The sequence below is a fragment of the Gossypium hirsutum genome, chromosome D13 (assembly GCF_007990345.1).
Source record: "Gossypium hirsutum isolate 1008001.06 chromosome D13, Gossypium_hirsutum_v2.1, whole genome shotgun sequence".
NCBI classification, from domain to species: Eukaryota; Viridiplantae; Streptophyta; class Magnoliopsida; order Malvales; family Malvaceae; genus Gossypium; species Gossypium hirsutum.
Window position 1 is genome coordinate 31876477 of NC_053449.1, and position 19241 is coordinate 31895717.

A 19241-nucleotide genomic window follows, 5' to 3' on the forward strand; every position below is an offset into this window, starting at 1 on the left:
TTTGGAACTCTCATGTTGTTTTGCTGTGCAAATTCTTGAAGAACTGGGCCCATTTCCTGCATTCGTCGTACTATTCCACCTATTTTAGCTTTGCTGCTCTCACCTATTTTTCTTGCTCTTATCTTTTCTTTTCTTTTGATTGGGGGCACATCCATCTTTTCCTTTCTCCTTTGATTCCAACCCATGATTTTTTTCGGTTGAGTTCCACATACTGAATGCATATAGAATTGTAACACCCCAAATTGGCTCTAGAAGTTTCGAGAGTAAAGTGGAAATTTTTGTCACAGATTAGGTTCAAAAATTTTGAATTGTGGTAACCCGAAATTGTTTTCATCAATGGCTTTTTTGGAAATGAAATAAATTTTAGAAAATAATGCTGAAAAGACTTTCAATGTTAAAATAAGGACGTTTTGTAAAAAGGGTTCAATTTAGGAGTAGTTAAAAAGCAATTTTACCAAAGTTTTAAAAATACCCTATTTCCCCCCTCCATCTTTATAAAACCCACGTTAGTCTATTCTCTGTATTTTTTTTTGCCGTACATTGCATTCCAAAGATTTTCCCATTCAAATTTTGATTCCCAAACTCCATTCCCTTGATTTCTTTCATTCTTCCAACATTAAACATCCATAGTATTTCAAGAAGAACACTCAAAATACCATATATTTCTCCATTGTTACATTTTTGGGGTTTTTAGATTTTTGTTCAAACATTCGATTTTTCATCAACTAAGGTAACGATTTGATCCCTAATTTTTTAAATGTTATCTGGTCTTTTAAACTAAATTATTAGCAGTTAAATCACATGTTTTGAATAAAAGCTGAAAATTGGGTTGTTAATGGTGAATTTCAGGATTTTGGGTAAAAATGTGGTTTCAAAGTGTTTTTCAATTAGTCTTGATAAGATTAAAAGGTTTTTAAACTTATCTTGAAGTTTTTTTTAAATATTTTTAAGGATTTAATGAATTTTCGTGAAAATTGCCATAAAAATGTCAAAAATTTTGATACCATGAATTGAGTAGTTTTGCATGGTTTAAAGGTTAAGAATCTGTCGTAGGTGAATAATTAGATAAATGGAATTATTTTAGGCAAAAAGATTAAGTATAGGCTAAGATATTTGAATTTTAAGTTTGCTTTGTCGAAGGTTTCGATTACAAGAGAATTTAGCTTAGACTTGTGTTTTGATTATTTGAAGTGAGTCTTTGGCAGATTGTTGGTTGTGTTGTTGTGTGATTTAACTTGTTGAAGTTTTGAAATCTTTAGTACCTTCAACGAGTAAAGATAAAGGCAAGGAAAAGCTAGTTTAAACTCTTAGTGATCAGGCAAAAATGTAAACGGTGAGTGTTTAGAATCGCTGCTTGTAGACACAATTCGTTGTGTTAATTTAGAATTTAGAAGTAGCCTAAACCCCTAGCCTAAATTTTGATTGTAAGCTTTCTCATGCTCTTTATTTAATTTGTGAAATATGTTCTAATGTGATTACAAAAATGTGAACTGAGACGAGATGCTATAACATGTGTTATGTGTTCATGATTACTGTTGTTAAAGTGTAAATGTAGGCATATTATACATGCTAAATGACAGAGATAATGTTGTGTTTATAATGTGATATTTGGCCTTGTGATCTTTGAGACCGTTGGATATAGTTGGCATGCCATAAGATTGTAAGTACTCACATATATGTATTGTGCTTTTGGGCATTGAGGCCTTGGGATAGGGTGGAGAGATAAGAGAATGTGAGCTAAGCTCCATTCAATGAGACATGTTTGGTGTGTTGGAGAGTGTTAGCTTTATGCTTCACTTTTTGGGATATGTTCGACTCTATGAGTCTTTTGGTGTGTTAGAGATCCGTGTATCCAGTGAGTGGTGATAAAGCCCACATTTATGTTTCATAGCTCGTGTCAAATTATCTTTAAATATGTTTATGAGTATTGTAATATATGCTTAAATGATATGTGTTTATTATGTAAATAAATCAATAGATAATGCATGGATAAGTAACATGACACTAAGGTTGAAATGTTGTAATTCTGCTATATGGTTGTTTTGATAAATGCATGATGACATGTTTGTGTGGTATTTATTCTGATCATTCACTAAGCTAGTAAAGCTCACCCACTCCTCTTTAAACCATTGTAGATTAGTTGTGTTCCGGTGTGAGTGGTGTGGTTCCAAGGGAGTGATCCAAGCGAGACTTTTACATTATTCATAGGTGTTTATTTATTCGTTCATGATTTGGGGAAATAAAGGCAATATGGTAGAAATGTTGCATGATATTGCTATGATGTTTTTGATATTTTATAGCTTAATTGTTCTTAGAAATTATAGGCTTGGACTTTGGTATGTTAATTCTTGGTTGGACAATGTTTTTGATGTTTTGAACTGCTATTTTGGTCATTTTGACATTGGTTTAAAGAGGTAAATGATGCACGTTGATTAGATATTTGTTAGAACGAGATAAATGCTTAGATGTGTTGTATTTTTTTTGGTCTGGAGGTATTATTATTCGGGTTATAAAAATGATGCCTCTATGATATTTTGGTGTGCAGGAAGTCAGTATTATAATTTGGTATCGGTATCTTATCTTAAGTATCGGTACTTAAGGTAATAAAACTGATACTTTTTGAAATGTACCAATATTTTCCTATTTTTTAATTTTTAAAATGAGAAACAGCATGCTGTTTTGGTATCGATCTTCCAAATGGTATTGGTACCATATAAGATAAATATCGATAACTTTGTTTCAGTATCGGTACCTACGTAACTTGTTTTGAAATTTTGCTTAGTGGCTCTAATGCATGTTTAATTGATATTATAAGTTAGTTTGAAGTATGCTAATAAAGTATGCTAAGTGACTTAAATTTGCAAGAATGCAAATAAAGAGGACGATTTCTTTACAATGTGACATTTCATTTCGTGTTTGATGTGTGACTGTGGTATGGCGTCCTATTACTTGGGCTCGACAATCGGGCTGGGTATAGGGTGTTACAAGAATCACTAATTGAACTCTTTGTTGGATGCATAAATTGCTCGTTCTTCTCCATAGGTACCTTTGCTCTTTTGGAAATTACCGTCACTAAATGGGGAAAGAAAATCCTAACCTTCTAGCCACCGACACTATGCTTCATGTTTTGATAGATCTACTTTTCAATGCATATTTGGCTTTTTCTGGAAAATACCATATAACAAGATAGCTCTAAAAGTATTTAGATTGGAAACATTTAATACAGGTGCTACTCTAGTATAGATAAATTGCATCCATATCGTAGCTGTTGGAAACATGATTGCCTAATTAAAATTGGTCGAAAGTCCTGTATCTGGTCGAAGAATCCATTCACCACAATTCTTAGTTAAATATTTTACGATGCTCACCATGTCTAAATCCTCAAATTTATTTAAATATCTATTTTCTAAGTAATCAATTTCATAATAATAAGCATCATAAAATTCACAAATAGTTTATGGGTTGAATGGAATATCTTTACCTATCACTGTCACTATACTGTGTGGTCTTCGTGTCTTTTCATCCCTAAGAGCAGCCAAAAACTCTTGGACTAAAGGAATAATAGCATTTTCTTTCGGGGTTACGCAAAAGCATTCTCAGCTATGGTACAAGACTAACGGCCATATTTCTTTGGAAAGAATAATGGTTGGTTTGAATCCCCGTTCTTGAATAAAATTTTTCCCTTGAAGTTCAAGATAATACTTCTTAGCATTTTGATTCAAAATTTTAAGGGATCCGAGGCTATTGGTGGTTCCTGCACAATCGAATTTTTAAGCTTCCTAGGAGGCATATTTACTAAAATCTACAAATAAGCTATTCAAGCAATATTTCCAATGGAACAGTAAAAAGGAAGTTTAGAACCCTTAACCTTAATGTTGTAACGCTTATTGCTTCGTTCTCCACTGGTTGAGACAATCCTGCGTTTAGGAACTTAGCAAAGAAGGGTTATAGATTTAGAGTTTTATTGGAAAAGGGTCTTGGTTTTGAGAGAGTTGCGAGGTGTTTAAAATGTTAAAATATGGGTATAACATATATTTAGGTTACAAAATAGGTGTTTTGAGGGTTAAAATTCGGGTAAAGTAAGGTTTAAATTTCTGGGTGGCACGAACGAGTCGTGTCCACCCTGTAAAAACTTGCAACAACGTCGCGACACAGGGGTTCCATATCGCGACACCCCTGTTAGTTTGTCGTTGTTGCAATATTAAGGTTTGATGTCATGACACACTCTAGAATTTTGAACTTCTAGGTATACTAATTTCAGTGTTGCAGCACACACAGTCTGTGTCGCGACATTGTGATGATTTTGTCAATTGCATCAAGTTTGGCCTTGGTTTTGTGACACGAGGTTGCCGTGTTGTAACACTATCTCTATTTTCACCCAAAATTCCAATTTCTAGAGGGTTTTGGTTTCTATAAAACATAAAGTTAAGAAAAAATTAAAATCTAAACAAAACATTTAGCTAATTGAATAATAATTTACAAAAATTTAAATATTAATGTAAATAGTTGAAGTTTTATTACCAAATTCATCTGACAACATTATTAATTCACAAAAGGGCGATTCTCTGGTTCTATCTGTATTAGTCCATCGTTTGTCATGCTGTTCCACCTTTGTCCACTTATCCTTTTCCTTGATTTTTCTTTTTCGACCTACATGGATTAAAGGAAGTAAGTCCCTTGCCTCAGGAGTATTAGAAATAAATAATTCATTGCAATGCTCCCCTGACTTTTTCCTACCTTTCTCACTCAGTTGGTGACCACACTTAAAAGTTTCGGTTTCACCATTGATTTTCATGGTTTATTCATTTTTTCTGAATCAATAGTGGACCTTGAGGTGGCTAGAAAAGGTCTACCTAGTAGGATTTGTATTTCTCAATCTTCCTCAAAGTCTAGAACCACAAAATTCACTGGTATGATAAAGACGCGCACTTTGACTAACACACTTTACCTGAGTGGAGCACTATGGCTTTTACGTGCTCATTCCCTTCTCTACGAGGATTATTTTCAGTATTGTTAGGAATACCTATGCCAATTTATCTTTTTATGTCACACATCATGCTCATCAAGTGGCTCATCCGATCTTCAAGTTTAGTCAATGTTCTCATTGAATTTGTGCACTCAGAATTCACCTGCTTCACATCTATTCTCATTGACTGCATCTCCCCCTTGATTCTATCCAAACATTGACTACATACAGTATGGTCTTTCGGGTTGGCCATTTCTTAAGGTTTCTGTAAATAAGGAGGTTGATAGTTTGATTTTTTAACTTAATTTCAGTTATTACCTCCTTCTTGTTTCCTTCCCATCTCAGATTCAATGATCTCTCTATCCAAGATTATATGTATTCAAATAGGGTTTTCACCCTTATTTTTGATGTAGTTTATATCCTTGGTGGGATTATGGGTAGGATCCCACATGTGCATTTTTCACAATCATGTGTATTTGAAAATTATTATTGTTAATGTTTGATTGTGCTATTGGTACCTCTATGAAATTGCCTGTATGAATGCTTAATACTCGTTTAGTCTCACACTAAGCTTGTTAAGCTCAGCCCATTATCTTAACTTCTCAAGTAATGATCGAACTTAGGATCGAAATTGGCATGCGGATGTATGGCGGGCTTCGGACTTTACTTCATCAGATTATTTTAACTTAATTATATTTTTAGGTTATTTTATTATTATTATTTGGTTTTGGATTGTAAAGTTTCTTTAAACTGTGGTTTGGGAATGTTTTAGATTTTGGGGTTTTTCATGCATGCATGACACACGTATTTGGTATAGATACATGGTTTTTATAATATGTTGAAATAGAGTATGCATGATATATGACTAAATTAATAATTTGACTAGTAATGGTACATTTCTATTGTTAAGAAGATAAAAAATGATTTTTCAAAGGCAACGCCGCTAGTAAGGTTTTACAAAAACTCACCTAATTCACTAATTTGATCTAAGCATGGTTGGACTAAGTAAATTGACGTTTTCCAAAGCTAACAATAGAAACCATGATTTTATAAAAAGTACCTGAAGGTTTTTTTAACTATCATTAGGGTAAGTTCGACAGTAAGGTGTCCAATTTGGCCTTCTCAATTCGACCATAATTTTTAGGTCGGGTTTGGGTGGTTACATTTAGTGTTATTAGTGCCTTGGTTCAAAACCTCAGACTGAGATTTTAAATCTACTTAGGTTAGCCTGCATGCATGCATACATGAAAGGGGAAAATTTTGGGAAAAACAAACCACAATGGATTTGGAAAATGTTTTATACAGGAAATGATAAAGTTCGAAGGTCCGATGCCAAGTTCATAGAATCAATATTGAAAAGCTATTCAGACTATAGAGACTATTGCATAAAACTTTTATAAAAGAATTATAAAATGTGAGTGCGTAAAAGACTAAAACAAGGTACTAAAAGCTCTTACTTGTAAAATTATAGATCCATAAAACACCAAAATAAATGCACGTGGTAGGAGGGGCTATAGGGGGCGACCTCTGAGAGCTCCGGTTGAGCCAGCTGCATCATTAGGGCCATAATTGGGTAATGAATAGAATGAGGTTAACAATGAACCCACTATTGAGGGTGGGAATATGGAAATTGGGAATATGAATGATGACCATGTTGGGAATAATCCAGTAACTCAGGCTTTATTGAGGGCTTTGAATAGGGTTGTTGGGCCTCCAATAGGAGGTGTCAGTCGTGGGACGATTGCTGAAAGGCTCTGCTCTAGTGGGGAAGAATTGTTTAGGGGTATTGCTGGAACTACTCCTACTGTGGCTGAGTACTGGATGGAAACCACTGAACGAATTTTCACTTCAGAACAGAAACTTAAGGGTGACGTGTCTCTGTTAAGGGTCAGGCATATCGGTGGGGGCAATTAGTGGTTAGAGTAACACTATCAGAACGTATTGATTGGGGTTCTTTTCAGGGGGCCTGTCAGGGTAAGTATGTGGGACATCGTTATGTGGACGCTCGACAGTTGGAAATTATTAAATTTAAACAAGGAGACAAGATAATTTCTGAGTATGAGGCAGGATTTCTAAGGTTAAGCCGTTATGTGGGCTATTTTTAGGAAGGTCTAAGGTATGACCTCAAGGTTTAGGTAGCTCCACACCAAGAGCATGTGTTTGAGACTTTGGTCGAGAAAACCAAAATTATTGAGGAGATTAAAAGCGTTGAGCGTGAGAGGAAAGGGAAAATAGAGGGACTATCCCAAAAGAGAAACGGGCCTTACTGGCCCAAATCCACAACCTGTTAAGCGGGCCAGAGAGGCTAGGCCATCGCAGAATAATGAAGCAGTGGACCCTAGAGAAGGGCAGATTCAGGTTTGCCAGTATTGTTAGATGTACAATCCAAGTGAGTGTTGGAGGAGGATGGGTGCTTGTTTGGTATGTGGTTTGATAGAGCATAAGATTACTGATTGTCCTTGTCGTCAGTATTAGGTGCAAGCTCTGGCTCAGAATCAATGCCCAGCGGGGGGTCAAAATCAGAGAGGTAATCGGGGGGTTCAGAAGGGCTGTAATTAGAATCGAAATGGGAATTGTAATCGGGGTCAGAGAGCACCAGCATAAGGTGTGAACCGAGTTGAGGTGAGACAACCTGCCTTTGTTTATACGGCTAGGTATTGAGAGGATAGAGATGCGTCTGATATCATAGTAGGTACCTTCACTATTTACTCGATACCCTATTTTTCTTTGATTGACATAGGATCTACCCATTCATATGTTGCTTGCAATGTGGCTGTAAATTTAGGGATTAGGGTAGAGAAAGCCGAAAACACTGTAATTGTAGTTAGTCTTTTAGGATCCTCCACACTTGTGAATAATTTTATAAAAGATGTCCTTTAGAGGTTTAATGAGAGGTATCCCTTGCCGATTTGATGGAACTTCCTTTCAATGAATTTGATTTGATTTTGGGGATGGACTGGTTGATTGAGCATCAAGTTCGCTTAGATTGTGCATTGTAGAGGGTGACTTTGGTGACTGAGTTTGGGAAAGAAGTTATTATAGTAGGGGAATGTCAGGATTATTTGTCAAATATAATATTTGCTTTAGTAGTGAAAAAGATGGTTTGAAAAGGGTGCGAAGCGTTTTTGGCTTATGTCTGAGATGTAAGCTTCGTTGACCTTGTAGTTGAAGGTATTCGTACAGTGAGGGAATTTACCGATGTGTTTCTTGATGAACCACTAGGGTTACCTTCGGAGAGGGAAGCGGAATTTGAAATTGAGTTGTTACCGGGAACGGCACTGGTGTCCATCGCTCCCTATCGTATGGCACTGAAAGAGCTTAAGGAGTTGAATGTGTAGTTGCAAGAACTGTTGGATAAGGGTTTTATTAGACTAAGTGTTTCACCATGGGGTGCACCAGTTTTATTTATAAAGAAGAAAGATGGAACCTTACGGTTGTGTATTGATTATCGATAATTGAATAAATTAACTATCAAGAATAAGTACCCTCTGCCAAGGATTGATGACCTATTCGATCAGTGCAGAGATGCAACTATCTTTTCCAAAATTGACTTAAGATCTGGGTATTACCAACTCAAAGTGAAAGGATCCGATATTCCTAAAACTTTTTTTAGGACTCGTTATGGACATTACGAGTTCCTTTTCATGAATTTTGGGTTGGCTAATGCACCAACAGCCTTCATAGATCTTATGAATCATGTCTTCCAACCTTTCCTTGATCAGCTTGTTCTGGTTTTCATTAATGACATCCTTGTTTACTCCAAGATAGAAATCGAGCATGATGAGCATTTAAGAGTGGTTTTGCAGATACTCTGTGAAAAATAACTTTTTGCCAAACTTAGTAAGTGTGAATTTTGGTTGAAGGAAGTGATGTGTTTGGGTCACGTGGTATCAGCTAAGGGTATTCACGTAGATCCCAGGAAGGTTGAAGCTATCCTAGATTGGAAGCAACCGAAGAATGTTTCAGAAATTCAAAGTTTCCTGGGTCTTGCTGGGTGTTATTGAAGGTTTGTCGAGGGTTTTTCCTTGATAGCAGCCCCATTGACTTGGTTGTTGAGGAAGGATGCTCCATTTAAGTGGGAAGACGAACAACAAGCTAGTTTCAAAAAGTTGAAGTTTGTGTTGACAGAAGCTCCCGTCTTAATTCAACCGAAATCTGGTAAGGAATATGTTGTGTATAGCGATGCTTCGCATGTTGGGCTTGGTTGTGTTCTAATGCAAGATGGTAAAGTTGTAGCATATGCCTCAAGACAACTTAGGCCACATGAATGGAATTACCCCGCTCATGATTTGGAGTTTGCAACTGTTGTTTTTGCTCTCAAAATTTGGAGACACTACTTGTATATTGAGAAATGTATTATTTACACCAATCACAAGAGTCTCAAATATCTACTCACCCAGAAGGAACTTAATTTGAGGCAGCGGAGGTGGATTGAGTTGTTAAAGGATTATGATTGTATGATTGAGTATCACCTTGGAAAGGCCAATGTTGTGGCTGATGCCTTGAGTAGAAATACGATGTTTGTTTTGAGGGCTATGTTCTCTCGCTTGAGTCTTTTTGATGATGGGGATATCTTGGCTAAATTGCAAGTAAGGCTTATGTAGGTTTAGGAAATCAAGGATAAACAGAGTTTGGATGAAACTTTAACAACTCGATTTAAACAGGTCGAGGATGGTCTCACTGAGGACTTTGGGATTAATTCTGATGGAATTTTATGCTTTAAGGGGAGATATTGTGTGCCTAATGATCAGAATTTGAAACAGTCCATACTTTAGGAAGTACATAACAGTCCTTATGCTATGCATCCTGGTCTTACTAAGATTGTAACACCCCGAACCCGAGACCGACACCGGAGTCGGACACGAGATGTTAACAAACTTTGAAAAATTTTTCCAGACACTGCCCAGTCTGAGTACTAGTCGCTTCAAAAATCATATCTTGAGTTTCACAACTCGAAAATCAGTTTTGTGATTTTTCCCTGAAACTAGACTCATGTCCCCACCTATGTATTTTTTTCTAGAATTTTTGGTCTGGCCAATTAGTACAGTTTATTAGTCAAAGTCTCCCATGTTACAGGGGTCGACTACACTGACCTTTTCCCATTACGACTTGGATATCTCTCTGCACAGAGCTTCAATACTGATGCCGTTTGTTTCTATGGAAACTAGACTCAGAGAGGAATCCATACATATATGGTATGACTCCTAATTATCTCTGGTCAATTTATAGTGAATTTCCAAAGTCGGAACAGGGAATCCAGAAACTGTTCTGGCCCTGTTCCACAAGAACCTGAATATCTCTTACTTTACTGTTCATATGATTGTTTCGTTACTTTCATATGAAAGTAGATTCATCAAGGTTCGATTACATAATTTATTCACTATTTAATTCCACTCCTACGAATTCTTGTGATTTTTCCAATCCACACCACTGCTGCTGTTAGCCTCTGTTTTCAAAGTAAACCTTACCTATTTTCGGGGTTTCATGGACCAACTAGGGCCTTGTCATACATATGCCCACATATGATCATAATTAGCCATTCCAATGGCTGATCATTTGCTCAACACTTCCATTCCAACTATAGTTACATCATGAAACCATCTATACATTCATAAACACGAATGGTCTAATGCCATACTCCACTTCTACAAGCCATTTTCGCATGGCTGTACACTTATACATTTCATAAAGTACTCGAAAAACAACAATGGGTAGTCCTGTACATGCCATATCAATATTCAACCAAAATAGTACCCAAAAGAGCCTTTGATAGTGTGGGCGACTTCGACTTCAAGATCCCGAGTCCGATAGCTGGAGAACCAAAAATCTATAAAACAGAGGAGCAGTGTAACGAGTAAGCAATTTATGCTTAGTAAGTTTTGAGCAAGGAATTCCAGCATAAACAAAGAATAACACACATTTAGCTAAACGGAATATTTCACAATACGCAATTTACCGATATCAAACTTGCTTCACAACATTAACAACCCTTATGTACATACACAATAGACTAACTTAGCCGAAGGCCGGTAGCTCGTTTATCAACTGAGCGAACATTTATTTGTAAGGGCTCGATTAAATTCAACACATACGTAACATATCCCCATATTGGGATGTTTTTTCGAGTATTCGCTGGAATTTTACAGCAAGTTCATTCATTACCAAATCACGGACCTTCGGGATTTAACCGGATATAGCTCCTCGTTCAAATGCCTTCGGGACATAGCCCGGTTTTAGTAACTCACACAATGCCTTCGGGACATAACCCGGATTTAACAACTCGCACGAATGCCTTCGGGACTTAACCCGGATTTAGTATCTCGCACAAAGGCCTTCGGGGCTTAACCCGGAATTTGTATCTCGCACAAAAGCCTTCGGATCTTAGTCCGGATATATTCACTTAGCACAAAGCCTTCGGGACTTAGCCCGGACAGCATTCAATTAATCATGCACATCTAACAATAATTCATGGCACATTCATATTTCATTTTCATTTGCGAAACTCAAACACAAGGCACATATCGTCCTTGCACATTCGGCTCAATAGCCACACATAGAGCATGATTTAATCACATCGTAATTTAAGCTCTCTTACTCAAGAACTTACCTCGGGTGTTGTCGAACGATTCCACTAACTATTCGACCACTTTTTCCTTCCCTTTATCGGATTTATTTCCCCTTTGCTCTTGAGCTTAATTAAACAAATAAATTGATTTCATCATTTAGGCATCAAAAAGATGAACACAAGGCACTTAGCCCATATTTATACATTAGACATTAAAGTCTCATACATGCAAAAATCATGCATCAACACAACATATTAGCTAATTTCTTTCCCCTCGGCCGAATATGCATGTCTATTTTTGGGGTCGATTTCAACACTTAATACACACATATACACACTAGTAAAGCATCCTCCCCCTTTTCATCAATTTAACACATGCATTGCTCATTAACATGCAAAGTTACATTCGGCCTTAGCACACATCTTGCTAGCCGATTCTTCTCCATTTAGCAACCAATGCACATATGTGCTCACACAAAAATGCTAAAAAGGAGGTTCAAGAATCATCAAGCCATCATCACATGCATCATTAACAAGCTTCATATTTTGCATGCAATGGCATTAACACAACCTCCACCTAGGCCGAATCTTAACTCATCCTCATGCCTCATCACCACAACATCAAACATCAACCAAGAATGATGCATCCATGGTCAAGTGCCAATTCCATCACATAGCAAGATTTAGACCATGGGCTAGGTAGAACTCAAGCTAACAACTAAAACATGCATGCATCTCATGGAACATCATCAAACATACCTTAGCCTAGCTACATGCATGGCCGAATCTCTTCACCTTTCTTCTTCTTTCCTCCATAAAATTTTTGGCCAAGGATGAACCAAAGGATGAGAAAATTTTTCTTTGTTTTTCTTTCTAATTTAGGCTAAATGAAGGTGAGAAAAGGATGAACAAAGATCTTCTCCTCTCTTTTCTTTAGCTCACGGCAATGGGGGGGAAAGAATCAACTACACACTTTTTTTTTGTGTATTCATCATACTCCTTTTCATTATTTAATTTCCATGCCTATTATTTTAATTTTTTCCACCCATGATGCACCAACAAAACATGTCTATGACATGTCTTGGCCATCAAACTTTGTCTACCATGCTTGTCATGGCCGGCCACTACTAGTAGGGGGAATTTGACATGCAAGTCCCCCCTTTGTCCACATGCACTAATAGGTCCTCACACATTGACCTATCACATTTTAGAATTTTCTCACATAAGTCCTATTGACTAAATTCACATGAAATCAACCAAATTGAAGCTTGAAATTTTCACACATTCATAATTACATATTCTAGACAATAAGTATCACATTCAAACATTTCGGTGACTCGGTTTAGCGGTCCCGAAACCACTCCCCGACTAGGGTCAACTTTGGGCTGTCACAAAGATGTATTGTGATTTGAGGGAAATATATTGGTGGCTGGGTCTTAAACATGAAGTGACCGAATTTGTATCTAAATTTTTGACTTGCCAGCAGGTTAAAGCTGAACATCAGTTTCCATCAGGGTTGCTCCAACTGATTCGAATTCCACAGTGGAAGTGGGAGAGAGTGACAATGGACTTTGTTAGTGGGTTGCCCTTAACGCCTAATAAGAAAGATTCAGTTTAGGTTGTGGTTGATAGATTGACTAAGTCCGCCCATTTTGTTCCTGTTCATACCGATTACTCTCCCCAGAAGTAAGCTAAGCTTTTGTTTCTAAGATAGCGAGATTACGTGGTGTGCCAGTGCCGATTATTTTAGATCGAGATCCTAGATTCACATCTTGATTCTGGAAGAAATTGCACGAGGCTTTGGGTACTCGATTGGATTTCAGTATGGATTTTCATCCACAATTCGAAGGTCAGTCAGAAAGGGTCATTCAGATATTGGAAGATATGCTGAGGAGTTGTGTAATTGACTTCCAAGGTAGTTGGGAGGAGCATTTGCCAATGGCAGAATTTGCCTATAATAACATTTTTTAGTCAAGTATCTAAATGGCACCTTACGAAGCACTTTATGGTCGTAAATGTCGCTCGCCTTTATGTTGGACTAAAGTGGGCGAAAGGAAGTTGATTGGTCCAAAATCGGGTATAGAAACTGAGGATAAAATTTGTTTAATTTAAAAAAGATTGAAGGCAGCTTCTGATAGACAGAAGTCATATGCCGATTTGAAGTGCAATGACATTGAGTTCAATGTGAGGGATTTCATGTTCCTTAAAGTCTCTCCATGGAAGAAAGTCTTGAGATTTGGTCGAAAGGGCAAGTTAAGCCCTAGATTCATTGGTCCCTATCGAGTGTTTAGAAGGGTTGGTTCTGTGGCTTATCAATTGGAGTTGCCACCTGAGTTAGATTGTATTCACGATGTGTTTCATGTCTTCATGTTGAGACGTATCAATCCGATCCCTCGCATATTGTTCTAGATGAAGAGATTGAGGTTAGATCGGATTTATCATTTGAAGAAGAACCAGTTCGAATATTAAAACGTGAGACCAAAGTGCTAAGATGAAAGAAAATTCCATTAGTTAAAGTACTGTGGAGAAATCATGGCATCGAAGTGGCTACTTGGGAGCCGGAGGACTCAATTGGGCTTCAGTATCCTCATCTCTTTGAAACATGTAATTTCGAGGATGAAATTTCTTTAAGGGGGTAAAGCTGTAACATCCCAAATATAGCTCCATAAAATTTAGAAATATATCAAAAATAAGGAATTGACCCAATGATTAGTCATTAAATGTGAAAGCTTTAAGGTTAGTTGGAGGTCCTAAGTTCAAGTATCAACTTTTACAAAATAAATTAATTTTTTGCAAATTCCTTTGTTTTTTATGTGTTGGCATCCAAGTTTAGTAAACCTAGGTATAAATACAATTTTTTTTATCAAAATAATCAGCCTTTTAATCCATTTTCTTCTATCTTAGCCGTCCCTAATCCCCTCTCCCTCTCTTCATCTCTATTTTTTTTCTTTTCCCTTTTTCCTCCATTGTTGTCGTTGCCTACACCTCCCCTTTTATCATCACCATATTCTTCTTTTTGCATCAAGATTGTGTACCATCTACTTTTCTATATTGCTGCAATTTCCCCTCAATTAAATTAGCCCTAAATCTGAAATTTTGAACTCCAAGATCGATCCCAAACATCGCCTAGAAGTGCCTTTGCCGTTTCTCTCGACTAACTTGTGTAAGGTCTCTTCTCTCTTCAATTTCTTAATTAATCTTGTCATTAAAAACCTAAAATTCTAGATCTGGAATTTAGGGGATTTTAAATGTTTTTAAATTTATTTTTCAAGATTTTAATGAGGTTTAAAATCATTTTAAAATTCAGCCCCAATTTCGACCACCATGGGCGGTGGTGCGTGCGCATATGTGTAGAATAGGGGCTGTTTTGTTTCTTGAATCTTTCCCAATTAATTCCAGCCTTAATTTGAGTTCTTGAACCCTCCTAATCATCTATTAAACCCATGTCAATTAGGGAAAAAACGTTCTTGATCATTTGGGCATTCGAATCTTACAAATCATGAAGCATAAGTGCGGTTAAGTGTAAAATTAATTGTTGCTTTGACATAGTTGTAGGATAAATGTTATGGATTGATTAAACGAAAGAATTGAATAATCATTAGCTACTTATTTTTCTAGTATTTTATGGAATTATGTTCTGATCCAAACGCCTCGAATCAACTGTAAAGCCGAAGAACGATCGCACGTACGGTTTGCATCGATACAAGGTAAGGAATCGAACTAGTTGAATTCGTAAAATAGTTATTAATTCGACAATTGATTTGAACCCATAAGTGGGTAATTGGGAGTTGGTTAAGTGATAATTTGATTTAATTTATACTAATTTTTTTTAGGATCGTATAAAGATTTATTAAGGAAAATTGGAAGATTCACTAGAGTGCTGCGAGAAAGAGAAAAATAAGGTGTGGGTCCTAAACTTGTAAAATTTGTTTGATAATGATAAATGTTAGGTTATATTTGATAATTAGCTTGCTGATTGGTTTGGAATAGTAGCCAAAATATTAGTTTTGTGAGTGGCCGAATCAGGTATGTTTCGAGCCTTAAAAGATTAATGTGTTGGCAAAATTGCTAGTTTGACTGTATGAATGTGTAAGAGATTGTTATGCATAGTTATATTATGTGGTATGAGAATGTTTGATGGAATGGTATGAAATGTTGAGATATTAGTTTTATGCTTGATTCAAATGCATGAAATATTTACTATGATATATATACGTGAGGTTGGTATTAGTGCACAATGAAGTTTGTAAAGTATGTGAATTGAACGATATTGATGGATACCGTCTTAATGATAATTTGAAAATTGGAACATTGTTTCCTTTCTATGAAAGTATGTGATTATTGATGACATGTTGGGCATGTCGAATAAAAGTGAAAAGTATTGAAATGTTATTGTGTATGAATTTGTATGACAAATTGCATGTGCAATGGGATGAGATTTTGTGGTTGACGAAGGAGTTACGTGGAGTACCAGTGGCATATTAAGTCCGCATAATTTTTAGTCAGTGCACTACATTTGGAGTACCGAGGAGATTGGCGATTATACCGCATTATATATTTGGTAGTTTCAGTGCATTATTGATTATTGGTTGTTTTACCGCATCGAGCATTTCTCACATATGTTGGAGTTTGGCAGACGGGTTCTAGGGAACTCGTGGTGTGTAGCGGATGGTATGGGTAGGATCTCACATGTGCATTTTTCACGATCATGTGCATTTGAAAATTATTATTGTTAATGTTTGATTGTGCTATTGGTACCTCTATGAAATTGCCTATATGAATGCTTAATACTTGTTTAGTCTCACACTGAGCTTGTTAAGCTCACCCTATTATCTGAACTTCTCTGTTATGATCAAACTTAGGATCGGAATTGGCATGCAGACATATGGTGGGCTTCGAACTTTACTTTGTCATATTATTTTAACTTAATTATATTTTTAGGTTATTTTATTATTATTATTTGGTTTTGGATTGAAAAGATTCTTTAAACTATGGTTTGGAACTGTTCGAGATTTTGGGGTTTTTCATGCAGGCATGATACACATACTTGATATAGATACATGGTTTTTATAATATGTTGAAGTGGAGTATGCATGATATATGAGTAAATTAATAATTTGACTAGTAATGGTACAATTCTACTTCTAAGAAGATAACAAAATGATTTTTCAAAGGCAATGCTATAAGTAAGGTTTTACAAAAACTCACCTAATTTGCTAATTTGATCTAAGCATGGTTGGACTAAGTAAATGGAAGTTTTCCAAAGCTAACAATAGAAACCACGATTTTATAAAAAGAAGTACCTTAAGGTTTTTTTAACCATCATTAGGGTAAGTTCGACACTAAGGTGTCCAATGTGGTCTTCCTGTTTCGACCATAATATTTAGGCCGAGTTTGGGAGGTTATAGGATTCTTTCGTGGTATGTTGCCTACAGCAGGTGGTGGATTCTGCATCTGTATCTGCTATTGTTGTTGCTGTCGATGATTTTTGCATATTATTCTTTCTGGATCTATGACTGACTCTATAGGTGTTCCCCTATTACAAGTCATACGCTAAACCAAAAAAGATAAAATTTGTAGAAAAGAAAATGAAATTCAGAACTATGAAGTAAAATTTTCTTACTTATTCTATTATTATGAAAAAATTAAAACTAATATAGTGATGTTGCCTCCCCGGCAATGGTGCCAACAACTTGAACGCCTCCGAACGTACCAATGTCCAGAGTAAATCCTGTACAAAAGTTGTGAAAAAGCGGTATCTGTAAGTATACAAGCTAGGTTGTAATATAGTTACAACAAAGTAGGTAAGTATTCCGAGGATTGTACCCAAGGGAGGGGAGCACTAAATTAATTCTAACTTAAATATAAATAGATCTTATTAATACTTTAATTGAATTATAGTACGACAGATTAAAAGAAGGGTTTTTAATGAACTATACTAATAATAAGCAAGGACATAAAAGAAAATTAAACAAACGCAAAGTAAGAATTAAAATAAGAAAATATGTATCAAAATTTGACATGGGTGATTAGCTTGCTTTGGTAATCTTAATCACTTGTCGTCTCAGCTTTTCTTATTCAATCAACTAGTCAATACCCCAACAAGATCTTCCGATACATCCACTAAAATACTGAGTGGGCAAGAACTACTTATCTTCTGTCTTCACAGTCCAAACCCATTCAGGGTTATGGTGTTCACAGATAGTCCATATCAAATTTGGGTTAATTCCCAACTTAATGACTTCCTAGTGTTGTCAGGCCTAGGGTTTAGGTTCTTCCATTCTTGAACAACTAATACATTGAGAAATCCTTAAAAAACAGTTAATTATTCATACTTCCACTTGCAAATCCCCCACCGAAGGATTAGTTTCTCATGGATCTAGTAAACAATATAAACTTAAATGAAAGAATGATCATAAAAACAATTTCAAGAATAGAGTTTAGAAGAAGCCTGATTGTATTGAATTTAAGCGCAGAATCCTTACAGAGCTTGAGAATAATTCCAGAATCTGATTTCTCCCCAAAAGTAAATAATAAGAACGGAAATAAAATTTAAAACCTAAGAAAAGGGAAAAAATAAAGACTAAAACTAAAGAGAAAATTATTGTAACAACCCAATTTTGACCCTAATCGGACAAAGTGGTTTCGGGACCACAAATTTGAGTTAGAAAATATTTTAGACTTATTTATGGTATTTGCAATGTGTGAATTACTATGTGTGAAAATTTCGTATAAAATTTGATTGTTTGAGTGCTCAATTTAATAAAAAGGTCTTAATCTCGTAAAATGAAAATTTAGGGTTTTAGTTTAAAAGCATCTATTTGTGGTTGTCTTTTTAATTAGGAGGCTTAAAAGTGCAATTAACCCACTATATAAATAGTGGATGGTTATGGACTAAATTAACCTTAATTTTTATATATTATATATTTAGAAACCAAGGTTAATTAAGTAAATGGCTAAATATTAATATATATGTTAATTAAAACATAAAAATTAGATTAGCCTTCATCTTCTTTAGCCAAAACTAGGAGAAGAAAAAGCCATGGAAGCTTTGAAAGGTTCGGCTATGTTCATCCAAAATTAGAGATCAAGAACCAAAGAAATCGGAATTGGATCGGGGAAAAGCTAAAGTCGTCGACTAATTGTCTGGTTTCGATTTTTCACCTTCCGAGGTAAGTCTATTAGCTATTTAATGTTATTAAATCAATATGTATGTATGTATGTATGTATGTATGTATGTATGTATGTATGTATGTATGTATGTATGTCTATTGTATTTTTGTTGAGCTATAAATAAAAGTAATTTGATTGAATAAATTGAAGCATAAATGGTATAAATGTATATACAATGTTCGAATATATAGGTATATACTTATATAAATCTTTGAATTAGGTTAAAGTATGAATAGTATATAGATATATATATAATGTTCGAATATTTATATAGGTATCTATATGTATATGTTCTTAAATTTAGTTGATTGTGTGAGGGTTATATATGTATACACAAGGTTCGAATACATATATGTATATACATGTATAAATTCTTGGTTTAATTAAAGGTATGTATATTGTAATTGTATAGGTAATTTCGAATAAGTATGTATATGTGGGTTGGAATGTATATGAAAATACTTGAACAAATTTTGAATATATTTTAAGGTATGAATGTTAAGTATGCATGTGCAGTTTTGAATATGTATGAATATA